Genomic DNA, 16,755 nt, shown 5'->3' with positions numbered 1-16,755 from the left:
AAAGTTCTGGATCTTACTTTCACACTTTATAACACTTACTGCAGGTCCTTGCACATCAGCTGTTTCTAAATTATGAGCAAATGAAAACAAGGCTTTACACGTGAAGGTAATGGACCCACTCATTGCTGAGACTGATATTTTTCGGGTGCCTACACAATAGACATAGCAAGTGATGTGATGAGAGTGGGGTACACAAATAAGCCACACTCCACCTTCAGGGCCCCAAGCTCTCCGAATGACCCTGAAGTGCTTTGGATAAAAGATGCTGACATGGAGACTGGTCAGCCCTGAGCATGTTTTACTTCAAATACAGAATCAGTGTTCCAGTTTGTTTGTGCCTCTGCTACCTGAGAGCGACTTTCCTTTTTCCAGGAGTTTTTACTTCCAAGAAATAACAGAGGCCAAACCCACTCCAACCTTTCTAATGCTCAGCCCCAAGGCCCTAGAGCCAGGTGATGCAGTTGGTGGTCTTCACTGGGGAGGTGCCATCTGGAGGGGAACCGGGCACCTCTGTCCACTTCTCATTTCAAAAACAATACAGCTCTGGGAAATTCTAAAACATCTTCTGTGTTTCAAGGACTAAATTTAGTGTTTTAGACACTTATAACATGTAATCCTTGTAACAGTTCTGTTAAGAAGCAATTATTATGGCCATTTTACTGATGGGGAAACTGAAGCTCAGGTTCAAAGAGCCAAGTAACTTCTCTGCAGATGATGGGGTAGAATTAGGATTTGTTCTCCAGTCTGACATCCTATAACTTTCTAGGAAATTTCTGCTGGACACTGAACTACTTACGGGACCAGCAAACCTTTCCTCTCTCAGGTCCTTGGGCAGTGCGGTAGGAGCACACTCAGCAGGTTGTGTTCCTGTTGTTTCTCTCTCCATCACCTCTTTTGGCTTATTCTGTAATAACGTATTATCATGTAGGATGCTACGTTAAAGATATACCGATTCCAGCAAGTCATCTCAGTGGAAAATGTCAACTAATGCTCTGTTTTGCTAAATCACGTATGACACAGATTCACATGCCAAATAAGATTTTTTGAAGTCCGAGGCAAACATAAGGGGCCTTTAAAAACATCTATGGCATCGTTAAGGTCTTTTTCAGCATTAACCTTTTTATCAAGCTGGTGGCATACAGTCCCCTGCAACCGGAAATCATTCTCTTTTGTGTTTGGTGTTTTATTCTCCATGTTCGCTATGATTTTTTTTTAATTTGTCAAATTCATACGTTTATGTTTTTGTTTTGTAGTTGCAGAGGATTTGGGAAAACAGGCCGAATGGAATCCCACCCCAAGCAGTTGTGTGGTCTGGTCCTGTCATGTGGCCACGCCTGGCTCTGCCCCACAGACTGCTGACCGGCATCCCTCACCCTTCCGGGAAGATGTTTCCTTTTGGCGTAGGTGCGGTTTTACGGTCAGAACTCCCTCTGTATTCAGGTGTGGAAACACCCCTTCCAGTTGGATTTGGTTTGGTTTCACATCCCACACAGTTTTCAGGATGATATTTCTAGTCAGACAGGGTGATACAGGCACAAACACACTAGGAACGTTTCCTGCTCTTGAAATCTTTTGAGTCTCTTGAATTCTGCTCTGATTTCCACAGAGGTGACAACCTTGCTCTCTTCATCCTTCTTTCAGACTTTGTGGAAGCTTCTGCCAGCTCCACCCTGGGTACCAGGCTCATGTATCAGCAAAGGGCTTTCCTGGGAACAGCAGGTCTGTGGATGGTAACTTTGGACTGTCCTGTGAGTTTGCAAGGGACTGCTCACCCAGGGAGGAGTCAGTGACCATCTCTCTGCCAAAAGTGACTGTGGCTATTTCAGAACTGGGAACTTAAGTCTTCACCATGGGTTGACAAACTAAGGCCTGCAGGCCGAATCTGTTCTCTACTGATGCTGTAAATAAAGTTTTATTGTCAGGCGGCAACGCCATCTGCTCGCTGTTGCCTATGGCTCATTTCAGACAGTGGTGGCAGTGGTGAGCAGTTGCACGGAGACCACTCCCTCCCCAAAGTCTAAAATAATATCTGGCTCTACAAAAAATGTTGGCCCACCAGGTCTATGTAACACAATGATTTACAAATTGCCATTTTATAACTTATTATGTGAAGATGTATTCTCATTAATATAGCAATGTATTCCCATTCTATAATGCTAAATCTATTTATTTCTAAGTACTGTTTTATATATATTTCATTGTATCACCCATTTACTAAAGTACTTATGACATACATAGAGAAAATAGATATTGACCATCCCCTGAGAGTCAAATACTAATCTTTAAAAAATAAGAACATGGATAACAAATCCCAGAAGTCAGAGGCTCTGCATCTGCATCCTTCATGGTGTGTGGCTGTCACGGTGACCTTTAAGCCTTGCTAGCAGAACCCTGAAAGTGAGGAATGATTGGTGAGGACTGAAGGAAGACAATGAGGACTGGGTGGAAAGACTGTTGTGAAACGCAGGCATTGGTTGTGTGTCTTGCTCTTATTATCTAATTGGATCTAGAGGCCCCTGGAGACCTTTGGGTGCTAAGCTTGTCTTACACCCAGAAGGGTTTGCTCAACCAGGCCCTGGCTGGAGGGATCCCGGCATACACTCCACTGAGCATGGCAGTCTCCAGGGCAAAGCAGGACAGGATTTCAGCTGCTAGAACCTCGAGATCTCTTTTTTCCCCTAACCAAGTTCAACTTGCTCTCCCACTCTGAAAACGGACACCTCTCAAAATCAAAGGTGATGTCTCAGCTGATAACCCTACTGACAGCCAAGTATAAACATGGCAGTTGCTTGCAAATCCCGCTCACTGGTTTTCCTTGTGATTTCATGTAATTCCGGGTGAGATTGGTACGTGAATGCTTTATATCCAGCTACACTGAGCACGCTCATTGAAATGCGAACATCTAACTCAATGCCAGAATCCAATTCAATGAAGCCACATGTAAACATTACACCCTTATAAAATATTTCATTAAACGTCCTTAACTTATTACAAAAATTCAATGAGATGAGATAAAACAAGACAGCCTAGACATTTGAAACACCTACAGTTCAGAAACTTTAACTGCTTCTGAAGCCAAGTGTGCATGAACACTCAGTGTGAATAGGTTCTTTTGTTTTTTCTTTTTGTTGTTGTTGTTGTTTTAACCTCGGGGAAAAGTACGATTAAACAGAATGCCTTCCCCAAACTGGAGCAACGAGTGCAGTGAGTTTCTTCAGGAAAATGAATAGGGTATAGACGAGAAAATGATTAGAACAATTGTGACCTATTACAGCAGTTCATAAAGCTCTCGAAGCTTGCAGCACCCACAAGCTTGCGGCATATGGAAGACAATCCCAGCCTCTAATTTCTGTGCAGTGGTAAGTAGTTAAGTAGTTCTATTATCAGACAGGCAAATGGGGCGGTCGGCAGACAAATAAATCACGATTGCACAGTGAACCTTAAAATGCACGCCACAGCTTTCCTTATAGAGCATGCTGAGAAATTGCCATTTTTACCAGAATTTTCTTCTTTTCTTCATCAGAGTGACATATATAAAAGTACTTCGAAATGTGAGTATTGAGAAGATAATACCAGAGTTCCCATTCCACTCACTTGTTCAGAACCAGAGACTTTGCAGGATCTGAGATTTGGGCCATATTTCAGTCTTTTCGACCTCCAGCCCTAAAAATATGTGCTGCCAGGCAGCAGCCACTGGGTATGTGCCAATCTCATCCATCCCCAATCCTCCAAATCAGACTCCAAATGCTTTACTAAGCAGTTCCTTCTGCTGCAAGTGTAGCTTTTGTGTGCAGTGATTCTACACGAGCCATTTCCACGTGAGGGTCATGGGCAACCTTCCCTCCCCACTGGCCACCCCGAGGCATCCTCTCAGCACCCACAAAGGAGGCTCACGTCATTCCTGCCCGATATAACGTCAGCAGTGAGAACAAGCTATGCCTCATCTAATTTAACTGCAAAGAGCTCTTTTTGGCAGGAATTGTCTCTTTGGAGAGGATGCGCAGTGCAACTTTTAACTGCCTCCCGGAAGCCATGAAGCACCAGGCAGCTAAGATGAAAGAATTTACTCAAAGCAGCAAATGGGACAAGCACCAGAGCAGGGGCTGCCTGCAGCAATCCTGGGAGCCCCGTGCTGGGCAGAGGTACCTGCACTGTCGCTGCGCTGGGTGGGTGATCCCGGGACCTGATATTCTTCTGCCGTCCACCAGGGTTCGAAGATGCCCACTGGATAGGAATTCACCAATTCTCCTCTGAGTTCATTTTCTAAAGGATAGAGTGACAACACAAAATACCTTAAGTAAGAGAAGGGAGGAGGGTGTAAGGAGGGTTTGCTCCCCTGTGCTGTGACACTCACAACAGCTACGTTTCAAGATAGGTAACTGCACCTTGAGAAGGTGTGTAAATAATTTTACTCAGAAACCTTGTTATAAACTCTAATAATGGCTAACTAGAAGTACTTTTTAACATTTAGTTAATTTACTTTGAAACCTAAGATATTGAGGAGTTTTAAATACATGTCCTAGGTTTGAAGGTAAAACCAAATGCACTTAATATTTAGATTGAGCCATTACTGGCCCATTTCTCAGACGATTGCCTCCTTTAACACTTTGATGTAATTAGAAAACAATTTAATACGGGAGAAATATTTTGTATGTTTATTTTTTGGAAATAAGAGAATTTCATTCATAAGAAAACATAGTTTGCTGATGACAAGGCCACTTCCAAATGTCAGCTCAATTTTATCTTACTATAACAACAACAAAAGAAATTACTTTCATTAATGGAAATGTAGAAATTGTTACTCGGGAGGCTGAGGCAGGAGAATGGCGTAAACCTGGGAGGCGGAGCTTGCAGTGAGCTGAGATCCAGCCACTGCACTCCAGCCTGGGCGACAGAGCGAGACTCCATCTCAAAAAAAAAAAAAAAAAAAAAAGAAATTGTTAACTATCTATCATGTTTTTCTGCAATGTTATCTCAGTATTAGAAACCATAATACCGTTCTAATTTGAAGAATAAATATCCATACTATCTCAAAGTCTACTATCAAAGAGAGAATTTATTTTGTTAAGCAAAATGATGAGCTAGAAAATCAGAAAGTGAGAGGGTGATGCCTCAGTTAGGGAAGCCATTGTTTCTGGTGCAAACCTCCTAATTCCAAGAGGCTCATTAAAGTGCCTCTATGGCAATAACAGACAAGTGTTAATGGGCCTCAGTGAAGTGTGTCAGGAGAACGAAGAGAGCCTGAGGGGCTCCCCATGCTGTTTATGATCAGCTAGATGCAGCAGCATTACCATAAATCCTCTAACAGATACTGTACTTCCCGCCTGTAATAAGATGATAGCTACAGTGCTTAGCAAGTGGAACTTGAAATAAGATAACACAAGATTTCCTAAGAAACACAAAGGCAGCCAATAAAATGCAACCGTAACAATTATTATTATTTCCCCTAATTAGAATTTACTAAAACAAACACGTAAAGAACAAAACAATTCCAAAATAGATACATGGAGCTAGAGAGGTTTTAAAATTACCCTGAAAAATCAAGGTTCAAAACTTGAATGAGAGTTAGTGTATTCATTTTGTTGCAAAGTCTACAGGCATTGGTTTGGAGTTATTTTGTAATATTTAAAAATATATACTTAGTTTTTAATACAAATTATAATTTGGGGTCTTATTTATAGCAGTGCACAGTTATCTACACTGGAAAATCTCTGATAACAGTGGTGTGTTTTATGGCTTTTTCTCAACATCCACATAGTATAAATGCAAGGAATTCTTGCAGTTTCTTCCTGAGGCAAATACCCCTGCATCAGACATACCACCTTGAAATCATCTACAAAGATTCAGGAGCATTCACCCCGGACAAACAACGCCTTCTTCTACCTCAGGTTTACACTCTGATCATTAATGCTCGGAATTCAGACCCACGTCCTTTTGAGGCAGAGACAGAGGCAGACATGAGAGCACATGTGGAGATTCCCTCTCAGGCAGTTTGATGAGGAGGAATGTCCACTTAGTGGATACTCGCTGCGACCTGGTCTCTTTGATTTTAACCTTTTGAACTGGGTCCCTACTTCCTCAATCAGATTATACTAAGGCAACTAGCATATAAACTTGATATTATTAATATTGAAATAATATGATTTAAAAATATAACTATTCGTTTCTTCAAGTGTTAGTGATTAAATGGACGGTCATTACTCCTGGGTGAGCAAGACCCATCTCAGCCAATCTTGGTGTGAATGTTTGTTGAGTAAATAAAACTCTCTGAAGTTCAGATTCTGTATCTGACAATAGCAGGGCTGGGCTAAAAGTTTAAATACGTTTTTTTAGCACCAAATGCTTTAAGCAAGAATCCCACTGCTGTAGTGCTTGAATGAATCCCCAGGCAGCAAGTGAGCCACGAGTGGAGAAGTGTGGTGCTCTCCTTGTGAGGCTCACTCAGACTTCCTTTCTACGTGTGTTGTGTGTTGCGTGTGAGTGTGTAGCTTTGAGTCTTGGCTCAGTGGTTTCGGGAATTACTGTGCAAATCTCCTTCTCTCGGAGAAGTGCCTCCACCGTGGGGCGCTGCCGAGGAAAGGAAGAACCAAGCCCGTCTTCCTCCATCCTCTCTTGCCAGGGCGGTGCCCACCACCCCTGTGGGACACAGATGGAAAGAAGTCAGCTCCTGGTGACTTTTCCTGAAGGTATCAGCCTCTGAGACACACATATTCCTTCCTGCCATCGTTGCTTTTCTAAGATTTCTTGTCAAGAAGACCTTTTGTTTAGCTAAGTGTTGCTGAAATGGCAGTGCTTGTGCCTGTCTGGTAACCCAAATCACACCTGCAGGACTAGCTACTAATGGAAACAGGTCATGTTCTTTGTTTTTCACCCTAAAAGTTCCGTGTGAGATTGGTTAAAAGATGAGAGCTGTATGTTGATAGTGCTTTTTTCTCAGACGTGTAACACTGACCAGCAAGAACCAGGCAATTGCCTGACAAAAGCCCATCTCAGACACCACCATAAGGAGAAGGCAAAACCATCGTTTGTGAACTGAGCCAGTTTCAGAGGAGCCTCTGAAAGGCATGCGGGGACGCCTGAGCCTGGTTTTGCGTGCTTTCCTGGACCCTTGCCTCGACGCTGTCTGAAAGGAAAACTACTTTAAGAATGTTTTCTGTGCCCTTCAGTGGTCAAATTTGGAGTCCATAATGGCCAGAGAGGACAGTGCATCATAGCAGCCGGGCTGGAGGGCAGTCCTGGCCGCCTGTCCCCACTGTGATTGGCAGGTGCATCTCCAGCTCTTCCGCCTGTTTCTGTAGCTCATCTCTACCGACAGCCACACGATCTTGCTCAGGGGCTGGGTTGAGATGAATAAGCTGCCTGCACTATGGAGTATATAGCAGGTTCCCCATTAGCCTTTCCTGGCTGAATAAGGAACTTACTTGTTTCCTTTGTACCAAGTTAAACAGATTTCACTTAGCTCACTGCGTTGCTCACAGCCTTTGTGTTAGGATGGCTCATCAGATAGTCACTCAGCTTCTAGGTGGAGATGAGATTTAGAATATGTCCACTTTCAGTTTTTCAGAGAAAAGAAAGAAATGGTCATTTTCAGAAGATAATGATGACCATATAGACAAGGAAAAGGAAATATATAATAAGTAAATAAATGGGGACATCTTAAAAAGAAAAAATAGGAAATCAGGAAAAGAATGTATAGCCAGTTTTAATATCACCCTTCTCGTTTTTAAACACTCATGTGTGCTTTGCTTCAAGTCTAGGTCAGTTAAGTTTTTGTGGGATGACTTCAATTATTTGCAATATTGTAATGTATTTTTGGCATTTAAAAAGGTTTGGGTCTACCTCCCATACACGGACATTCCCATCTCAGTTCTTCCTGTAGATCACCTGTACAATATCAATATTTAGAACATGACTTATTATTATTATTTTTGAGATGGAGTTTTGCTCTTGTTGCCCAGGCTGGAGTGCAGTGGCGCGATCTTGGCTCACTGCAACCTCCACCTCCTGTGTTCAAGCGATTCTCCTGCCTCAACCTCCCTAGTAGCTGAGATTACAGGTGCCCACCACCACAACCAGCTAATTTTTGTAGTTTTAGTAGAGATGGGGTTTCACCATGTTGGCCAGGCTGGTCTTGAACTCCTGACATTAAGTGATCCGCCCACCTGGGCCTCCCAAAGTGCTGAGATTACAGGCAAGAACCACCATATCTGGCCTAGAATATAACCTTAATCTCAACTTCTAAGTAAGAGACCACTGATTTCAACATGTCAACTAACCACATAAAAGGACACCAGCAAATGCAATTTGTAACCTGGAAGTACTTATAGATAAAGACATCATATGAATAATCTATCCTCTAACTAACTAGCTATTCTTAAACTTAGACATGAACTTAAAGCCACAATTGCATTGTTTCACAAAATTAACACCGAAGTGGAACCAGGTTTGTTTCCCACTGTGGCTTAGAGAGGGCCGGTAGCATTCCCACTGCCAAGGAAGGGGATGAGAGCCTTCCCTGTCTTCTGTGTAGCGGGGACGATGTCGTCAACAGGATTCTCACGCAGGTTTGCGTGGATGCAAATGGAACAACCTTGCTGTGTCGGGAATTTGGCAGCATGAATGAAAATTTTAAATGTGCATATGCTAGCCTGACAATTCCAGTTCCTGGTATCTACCAAATATATATTTAGTCACACATATGCATAGATACCTGCATAAAATGTTTCAATGCGATATTGTGTATCAAAACTCCTCAGTGATAGAATGGTTAGATTATTTGTGGTAAATAAGCAATCTAAGACGGGCCTGTAAACACTGACAAGGCAGAATCCGCAAGATGCGTAGCAAAGTGATTAGAGGATGGTGCAGAGAAGCATGCACAGTGTAACACGTTCACATACAACCAACTAGAACCTAGGGTGTATTCGTCTGTTCTCACACTGCTAGAAAGAACTGCCTGAGACTCCGCAATTTACAAAGGAAAGAGGTTTAAATAACTCACAGTTCCACATGGCTGGGGAGGCCTCAGGAAACTTACAATCATGGCAGAGGCGAAGCAGGCACATGGTACATGGTGGCAGGCAAAAGAGATAATTTGAGAGAATCCAGGGAAGACTTCCTTATAAAACCATCAGATCTTATGAGAACTCACTCAATCTCATAAGAACAGAATGGGGTAAACCACCCCCATGATCCAATCACCTCCCACCAGGTTCCTCCCCAAACCCTGGGGCTTCCAATTCAAGATGAGATTTGGGTGGGGATGCAAAGTCTAACTATATAATAGGAGCATGTCTTATATTTACACGTGCATGTCTATGAATACAGAGGATGACGCCAGCGTGGACACAGACCCAGTGGATAGCTGAGATGATCTTTGGAGATAGGAGTGGAGTTGTGACAACTAAGAAAAACTTTCACTTTTTACTGCAAAGACTTCTAATTGTTTATTTCACATAAATACAGTTCATTTATAAATACATCAAATATTTATTTTATATAAACAGACTGTAATGATTTGATTGCCAAAGAAAATTCATGTAACATTTATGTAACAAAATAAACTGAAAAATTTAATGATTTATCTATTAGTATTTTCAAAAGATATGTGTCAATTATTGTAAAAAATGACTAACAAATTTAGGTTAGAAATGTACACTCCCAAAGTCATGTAATACTTGCCAGTAACTTGCACTCCCCAGACACCCAGGCCATTTGCTGCTTAACAATATAGTTTAAGACAAGCCCTGGGATGCACTGGCTGTCTACAAACCAATAAACAATGTGGCAAGGACATCACATTTGTGCCTGACTAGATCATTCTAGCTCATTAAAACACATTCTTCTGTGTTAAGCAAAATGATCTAGAAGAGCAAGGAAAATGGAGGTAATTAGAACAAAGCCAGATGAGTGCCGTGTCAGAATAGAGAAGGTGGTCTGGCGCCCATGCCCTCCTTCCTTCTGCAGGAAGGTGTTGTTGAGGTGGGCCTCTGGGGCTGTCTCTGTCCCCTCAGGGTCTGCTGTTTGCCTGCAGCCCCCTCATGGACAGCGAGGACTTACCACTAAGGCAGATCCAGCAAGAGACACACATGGGGGAATGGCTTTTGGCATTGTTGAATATCGGCAGTGAAAGCACTCGTAAGGATAGTGCAGCCTGCCTCTTCATTTTTAGATTTGGCCACTGAAGTCCAGAAACCCTAAAGAACCTACACAGCGTCACCAGAAAAGTGAGCAGAAGGCCCAGGACAAAGTGATAGGTGTGCAGTCCCCATCACTCCTTTCTCCAACAAAGTGAAAAGTAGTTTAAGGAAATCTAAGATTTAATTGCTGTGAATTTTATTAATAACAAGGTTTAGTTTTCACGGCACATGGGAGAAGACATTTCCATGGGGCACAGAAAAAGTGAGGAATAGCATTAACCAAAGAGCAGTAACTGGGTTCTGCCATTCACATCCTACAGGCAATACCTGGTCTGGGAGCCCTTGAATGTAGGAACCTGGGGTACTGGGAATGAACACCGATGCCTGCACACACATCCCTGGCCATCAGCTGCAGGACGTGGCCCAGGAAGTGGTTCATCCATCCACAGAGGTTTCAGGCTCGCGGGCACCCTCTGAAGTTTGGAGAACCCAGTGGTTCTGCATCTCATTGAATCCAAAGCTTCCCAAGAGGCAAGTGCCCAAACCAAATCCGAATCAGAGGACTCAGGCATAACCCTGCCTTCCTTTTTTCCTGGGAAGGCTCTAGGCTCAGATGCTAATGAGTTCTGAGTTAGCTTAGCTGAGTTCACTTCACCCTTCCTACCAGCCCCCCAAATCTGTTCCTCCTCCCTTCACGCTGAGAGTGGAGTCTCTAAGAACATGCCTCTGTTGTAGATGCCGCTGACCAAGAATAAGTCCACACAGTGACCATGATTTGTATGATTATCATTATCATGAGAGCACCTTACATGTGTATCCCAATTTAAAGTTAAAAGTTATTTCATACACAAACATGTAAAGGTAGAATTACGTGTTTTATAGATGAGGAATCAGAAGTTCCGCCAGCACTGCTTTAGTGAGTGAGGAACAGTAGGAATTGGAGCTGGAGCTAAAAGCACACACTCTAGCCTGGCTCCCTGGTCTCCTGAAGCTTGGTGACATGTCATTTCTCAATTCCCAAGACTTACCACCGCCTTATGTGACCTTTAGTTTAAGCTGTTTTGTCCTCTCCATGTCCCTCAAATATAAACTACACTTCCTCACTTTGGTTCACACCATTCCTCTCTTTATACACATCTCAAAGATGTATCAGTCTTCACATCAAATCTCACCATTTCTCTACTCAAAGACTTTTAGATCATTCCAGCCCTCAGGAAGAGGCTATTCCTCTGAATGATGAATGAGGTCATCCTCTTGCTGATCTGTTCATACATTCACACACTGTTTCACATGGCCAGCCACTCATTCCACTGTTTGCTCACTTCTGCTAATGCTACTGTTGTTATCAAAGAAACTAGGGTGCTTGAAGACGAGGATTGCACCTGTTCATTTTTGTATTACCAGGGCCCAGAGAAGAGAGAATCCATTAAATGAATGAATCGAATAACAATAATGATAATAAAGTAGAGTTCACTTCACCCTCCTTCCCAGGCCCCCAAGGAACTCATGGTTCCTTGAGAGTACAGAAGATGTTTATTACTTGGTGAATTCTTCATTTGTCTAGCCGAGCACATAATATGGACTCTCAAATAATTACTAATCAAATGAAAAAATATAAGCTCTTTCTTTAAAAAAAAAAAAAACCTGTATCAGGAAAGAAGAGGAGACAGCAAGTGATCATTTGAATCAGTGGTGCTACCTTAGGAGTGAATGCAAGTGGCAGAGAGACAACTCGAAGTGGGTGTGTGTAAACTGTGCCTGAAGGTGTGTGTGAACCTGTGTGTGTACCTGTGTGTGCACCTGTATCCGTACCTGTGTGTGTGCTTGTGTATGTACCTGTGAGTGCTTGTGTGTGCACCTGTATCCATACCTGTGTGTGTGCTTGTGTATGTACCTGTGTGTGCACCTGCATCTGTGTATCTGTACCTGTGTGTGCCTGTGTATGTACCTTTGTATGCCTGTGTGTGCACCTGTAACCATACCTGTGTGTGTGCTTGTGTATGTACCTGTGAGTGCTTGTGTGTGCACCTGTATCCATATCTGTGTGTGTGCTTGTGTATGTACCTGTGTGTGCACCTGTATCTGTACATGTGAGTGCCTGTGTGCGTACCTGTGTGCTTGTGTATGTACCTGTGTGTGCACCTGCATCTGTGTATCTGTACCTGTGTGTGCCTGTGTGTGCTTGTGTATGTACCTGTGTATGCCTGTGTGTGCACCTGTATCCATACCTGTGTGTGTGCTTCTGTATGTACCTGTGTGTGCACCTGTATCTGTACCTGTGAGTGTCTGTGTGCGTACCTGTGTGTGTGCCTGTGTGTGTGCTTGTGTATGTACCTGTGTGTGCACCTGCATCTGTGTATCTGTACCTGTGTGTGCCTGTGTGTGCACCTGTATCTGTACCTGTGTGTGCAACCTGTATCCATATGTGTGTGTACCTGTGTGTGTGCTTGTGTATGTACCTGTGTACCTGTGTGCGCACATGTATCTGTACCTATGTGTGCCTGTGTACCTGTGTATGTACCTGTGTGTACCTGTGTGTGCACATGTATCTGTACCTATGACCTATGTGTGCCTGTGTGTGTACCTGTGTGTGCCTGTGTATGTACTTGTTTACCTGTGTGTGTGCCTGTGTGTGCACATGTATCTGCACCTGTGTGTGTACCTTTGTGTACCTATGTGTCTGTGAAGTGAGACTGAAAACACTCACGAGAGTACTTGGCTCTCTGTTGTCTCTGAGACACAGAAACTTCATGAATGAAATCATGTTACTGATTGCTAGCTGAACTCTCAATTTTCAGAGAATCCTTGGAAAGAAAATCAGAATTCTAGCAGCAAGCTCCGCTCTTAGAATATATAGAAATTACTGTCTGTCAGAGGCTGTGAATGCAGAGTGTGATTTAAATGTGCTATAAGTTTAACTTAAAGCACAGCCACACATTTCAACTAGAAAATCCTAATGGTGGGGGCATGAGTGTACTTAAGGCCCTTCATCTGTGACAGAGTCGACCATGTGGAAGGGCTTTGTCTTCCTGGATGCAGTGCCAAGGACTGGGGGCTGCTCCCTGCTCTCTAAACCTGCAGCCTTTCCCTTCCCACAGCAACGGCAGGAGGGTGCATGCCGAGAAGTGAGATTCCTCCAACTAACTGCTTCCAAGTGAGAGAAAAAGGACTTTCCAGGTTCCAGCACTTCCATGCTCGCTCTTTCATTTGATCCTCAAAACAACCCTGAGAATAGGCAAGCGAGATATTATTAGCTCTATTTTAGGAGAGAAACTGAGGTTCAGAAAGGTAGCTTGCATGAGGTCACAGAGCTGGGATGGGGACCCAGGTTTCTGGGCTGGACATTGACAAGTGTCCACCTTGGCAGTCACCTCCCAACTCCCATATGTAACAAGCTTTCAGAGCAAAAATGAACGCATGCCCCATGCTGACTGCACTGTCTTGGAACTGTGGCCATGGAGAGGTGACCTCCTCTCTGCAGGATCTGATTTCAGTGGCTTAGGAAGGGCTTGTCCTACTGATTGTCAGACCAGTACCCATGCCAACCAGTGAAACTCTTCCATTAGAAATCCATTTATTTGAACATTTTTAAAAGAATTTACCTTTATAAGTGCAAATGATTCTGGGCTAGCTGATATTTTGAGTCACTATTGATTCAAAAGATATTAATTTTTCATGGAACAAGGAAGATGTTTGCATTAGTATGGCTAGCATCTATCCTCATTCTCTGTCCCTCTCTCACACCCATGCACCCCCTACACTCTTTCTCATTTTCAGTCTGTATTTCACAAGGAAGAAAGGCAGAGAGTAGCAATTGCCTGGATTTGAATGGAGGATTTAGGGAGGGCTGGAGGCTTAGAAACAGGCATTGCCTCGGTTTATCAAAGTACAGCATGCGCTTTGCAGCTAACCAGAAAGGCATGCTCTGTTTTTCATCTGGCCATTGTTTGTTGTGGATCTCTCCCTTTGGGTTTTGGGGAAGGAGGAGTGGTTTGGGAATTGCTGGCTTCCTACCAACCACCACCAAAGAGCAGTGCAGTCCCAGTTTGGCCCACAGTGGCAGCAACTGAGATGGATAAACGTAACAGGAGTTAAAGAGACCCACAGCCTGGGCCTCCAGGCAGGACAGACTTGCAGAGGAGAGAGGGAGGGGGGTCATCGCTTCTCCTTTAAGTCAGGAAGGCTGCAACAGGGATGCCCACAGTGCTCAGGGTTACGCAGAGGTGAGCTGACTCTGCCACAGAGGTGGGGAGGTTTTCTGAGGAGCAGTGGCTGAGCTTTGAGAAGGGCACGTCATCAGGCTATGGATAAGTCACAGACGGAGAGCTCCTGGACAGAAAACAGTAACACAAAAAGCACAGATCAGTTGGAGGGAAGGGTGTGCTTGGATGGTAAGTCCTGGGAGAGCCTGAATTTTATCCCGCAGGACACAGGGAACCTCCTGGCCTCCACTACAGAGTAGTGAAGAGCCAGGTTGCTGTTTTAGAACAGAGAGGAGGGGAAATAGACAGGGAGGAACGAATCTGGGGGAAGCGGACCAGGAGAGAGCTGCTGGGGTGAAGCCTGGTCACAGAGAGGCGGCTCACCTCTGTGCAGAGAGGGGAAGTTCCCAGGGGAGGGGAGGAGAGAAAGGGTGGGGCCAGGCGGTGGGAGGAGAGAAGAAGCCTGGAACCAAGCCATCCTGTGTCCTAAAGCTTGCTTTGTTTCCACCACTCTAGAAGCAGGATAAAAGAAACGTCCCTCCAGTGCACAAAGCTTGCAAGAGAGTAATATTATGAATGTTTGAAATCATGCTGTACTTGATGGCCCTGTAAGGTAATGATGAGGTTCTCAGTGTGGTGAGGTAGAGATCCATATTTTAGCACATATTCTTCATAGCTGCGGCTCTCTGTAAAAGTTATCAGCATATGACAATTCAGAATCCCACATGTAGTTTCTTGCAAAATATATACTAGAAAAAATAGTTTGGAGATATAACTAAAATAAGAAAGGAGGGAAGGAAGGAAGGAAGGAGAGAGAGGAAGGAAGGAACAAAGGAAAGAAGGAGAGAGAGGAAGGAAGAAAAAAGGAAGGAAGGAAGGATGGAGGGAGGGAAGGAGGGAAGAAAAGAAAAGGAAGAGAAAGAAAGAAAGAGATAAAGAAAAAAAAGAAAAAAGAGAAAGAAAGGAAGGAAGAAAGAGAAAGGGGGAGAGAGAGAAAGAGAGAAAGAAAGAAAGGAAAGAGAAAGAAAGTAAAAAGAGAGACAGAGAGAGAAAGGGGGAGAGAGAGAGAAAGAGAGAGGGAAGCAGGGAGAGAAAAGAGGAAGGGAACGAGGTAGATAGCTTGAAGAATGTGGGTCATGTTGAGGCTGTTCACAATTTTAAACATCTAAAAAACACAGCTAATATTTACCTAGAAGGAACCACTAATAAATCATAGTTTCAATATTATCAAAATATATTCTTATTAATGACATACAAAGGAATAAATACATTACAGTGTTAATGCACGTGTGTGTTCAAAAGAAACAAGTAGAAAGTAAACACAAGACAGTGTCCACGTGGACTCCACAGTGAAAATGTGCAGTGCTGCCCACAAAGGTCGGGACAGAGTAGACGAAGGGCTTCCACTCCACTGATGTTTATTTTCAGGCAAAGACACATTTTACGTACTTTATATAAATGTTAAAATGATGAGTTTCAGGTGTCAGAGTAGCATGCCTTTAAAAATTGGGGATTTTTTTCATGGGATGATTTTATCAATTAAAAACTCCAGGCAAAAATGTCCTACACTCCAAACTGCCCAACCTTGTGTGTCCAAACCAAGGAATAACACTCATGTGAGCAAGACCTCATCTTCCCGCCTAAGCCTCCCCACGCTGCGCGTCCACACATGGGCTGGCGGCCTCTCCAGCAGGGCAGGCAGGTCTCCCCGGCTCTGGGAGGAAAGCTCTGTTCTCCTTCTGTGATGACACAAACCTCTCCTCATCCATCAGCTTCGGGTGCAGGAGAGACTCCTGCCTAAATCCCTGGTTGCGGTTGGCCTCAGGTTTCCAGCTACCTGGAAAGGGGCCTGCCAAGAAAGGCCACAGCTCAGCACTTTAGCTAGAAACTGTGCAAAGCCCCACCCCATGAGTAGCTGGATTACTTCGGGTCAGTTTTGCCACCTCTCTGGCCTTTACTTTTGTCACCTCTGAAATGCAAATGGTGTTAGTAATTGCGTCTACTTTAGAAGGCCTGTCAGAGGATCCACTGAGATAGCACAGCTCCTGCATTTGGAAAATGCCCTCATGCTCCAAACCTTCCAGTCACCAGCCAGCAACTCTTCCATAGCCATCCAATAACTCTCTATTCTGCACCTAATAAGCATTCCACTCTTATATACAAGCCTCCTTATAAAAGGTCCAGACTCAAAAATAGTAATAATAATAGCAAACACATTGAAGGTAAATGGGCATTAGGGCACTTTCAACACAAAGCTTATATAACATATCTGTGCTGTTTAATTAAAATGTAACTAGTCATTCAGTCCTCTGTGTGGTTTTTGTTACTTCCTTGTATTTTAATAGCTCTGTTCAAATATGAGTAACTCACCACAAATTGCATGGTGTGCAAACTAATATATTGATCTGGTTGGC

General features: G+C 43.6%; 1 protein-coding gene across 12 annotated transcripts in view; it reads right to left on the bottom strand.

The window, feature by feature from the left end:
* MYT1L (myelin transcription factor 1 like) overlaps positions 1-16,755 on the bottom strand; it is a 534,097-nt gene that overhangs the window by 372,604 nt on the left and 144,738 nt on the right. For all 12 annotated transcript variants that reach the window (XM_033176677.1, XM_033176686.1, XM_033176679.1 and 9 more), the window contains one exon: positions 4,147-4,263. The gene's annotated coding sequence lies outside the window, so the exon portion shown is untranslated. The remainder of the gene's footprint in view (positions 1-4,146; positions 4,264-16,755) is intronic.

The sequence above is a fragment of the Trachypithecus francoisi genome, unplaced genomic scaffold (assembly GCF_009764315.1).
Source record: "Trachypithecus francoisi isolate TF-2019V2 unplaced genomic scaffold, Tfra_2.0 Lachesis_group17, whole genome shotgun sequence".
Taxonomy (NCBI): domain Eukaryota; kingdom Metazoa; phylum Chordata; class Mammalia; order Primates; family Cercopithecidae; genus Trachypithecus; species Trachypithecus francoisi.
Note: the sequence above shows the minus strand (reverse complement) of the source record. Positions and strands in the feature narration are given on the sequence as shown.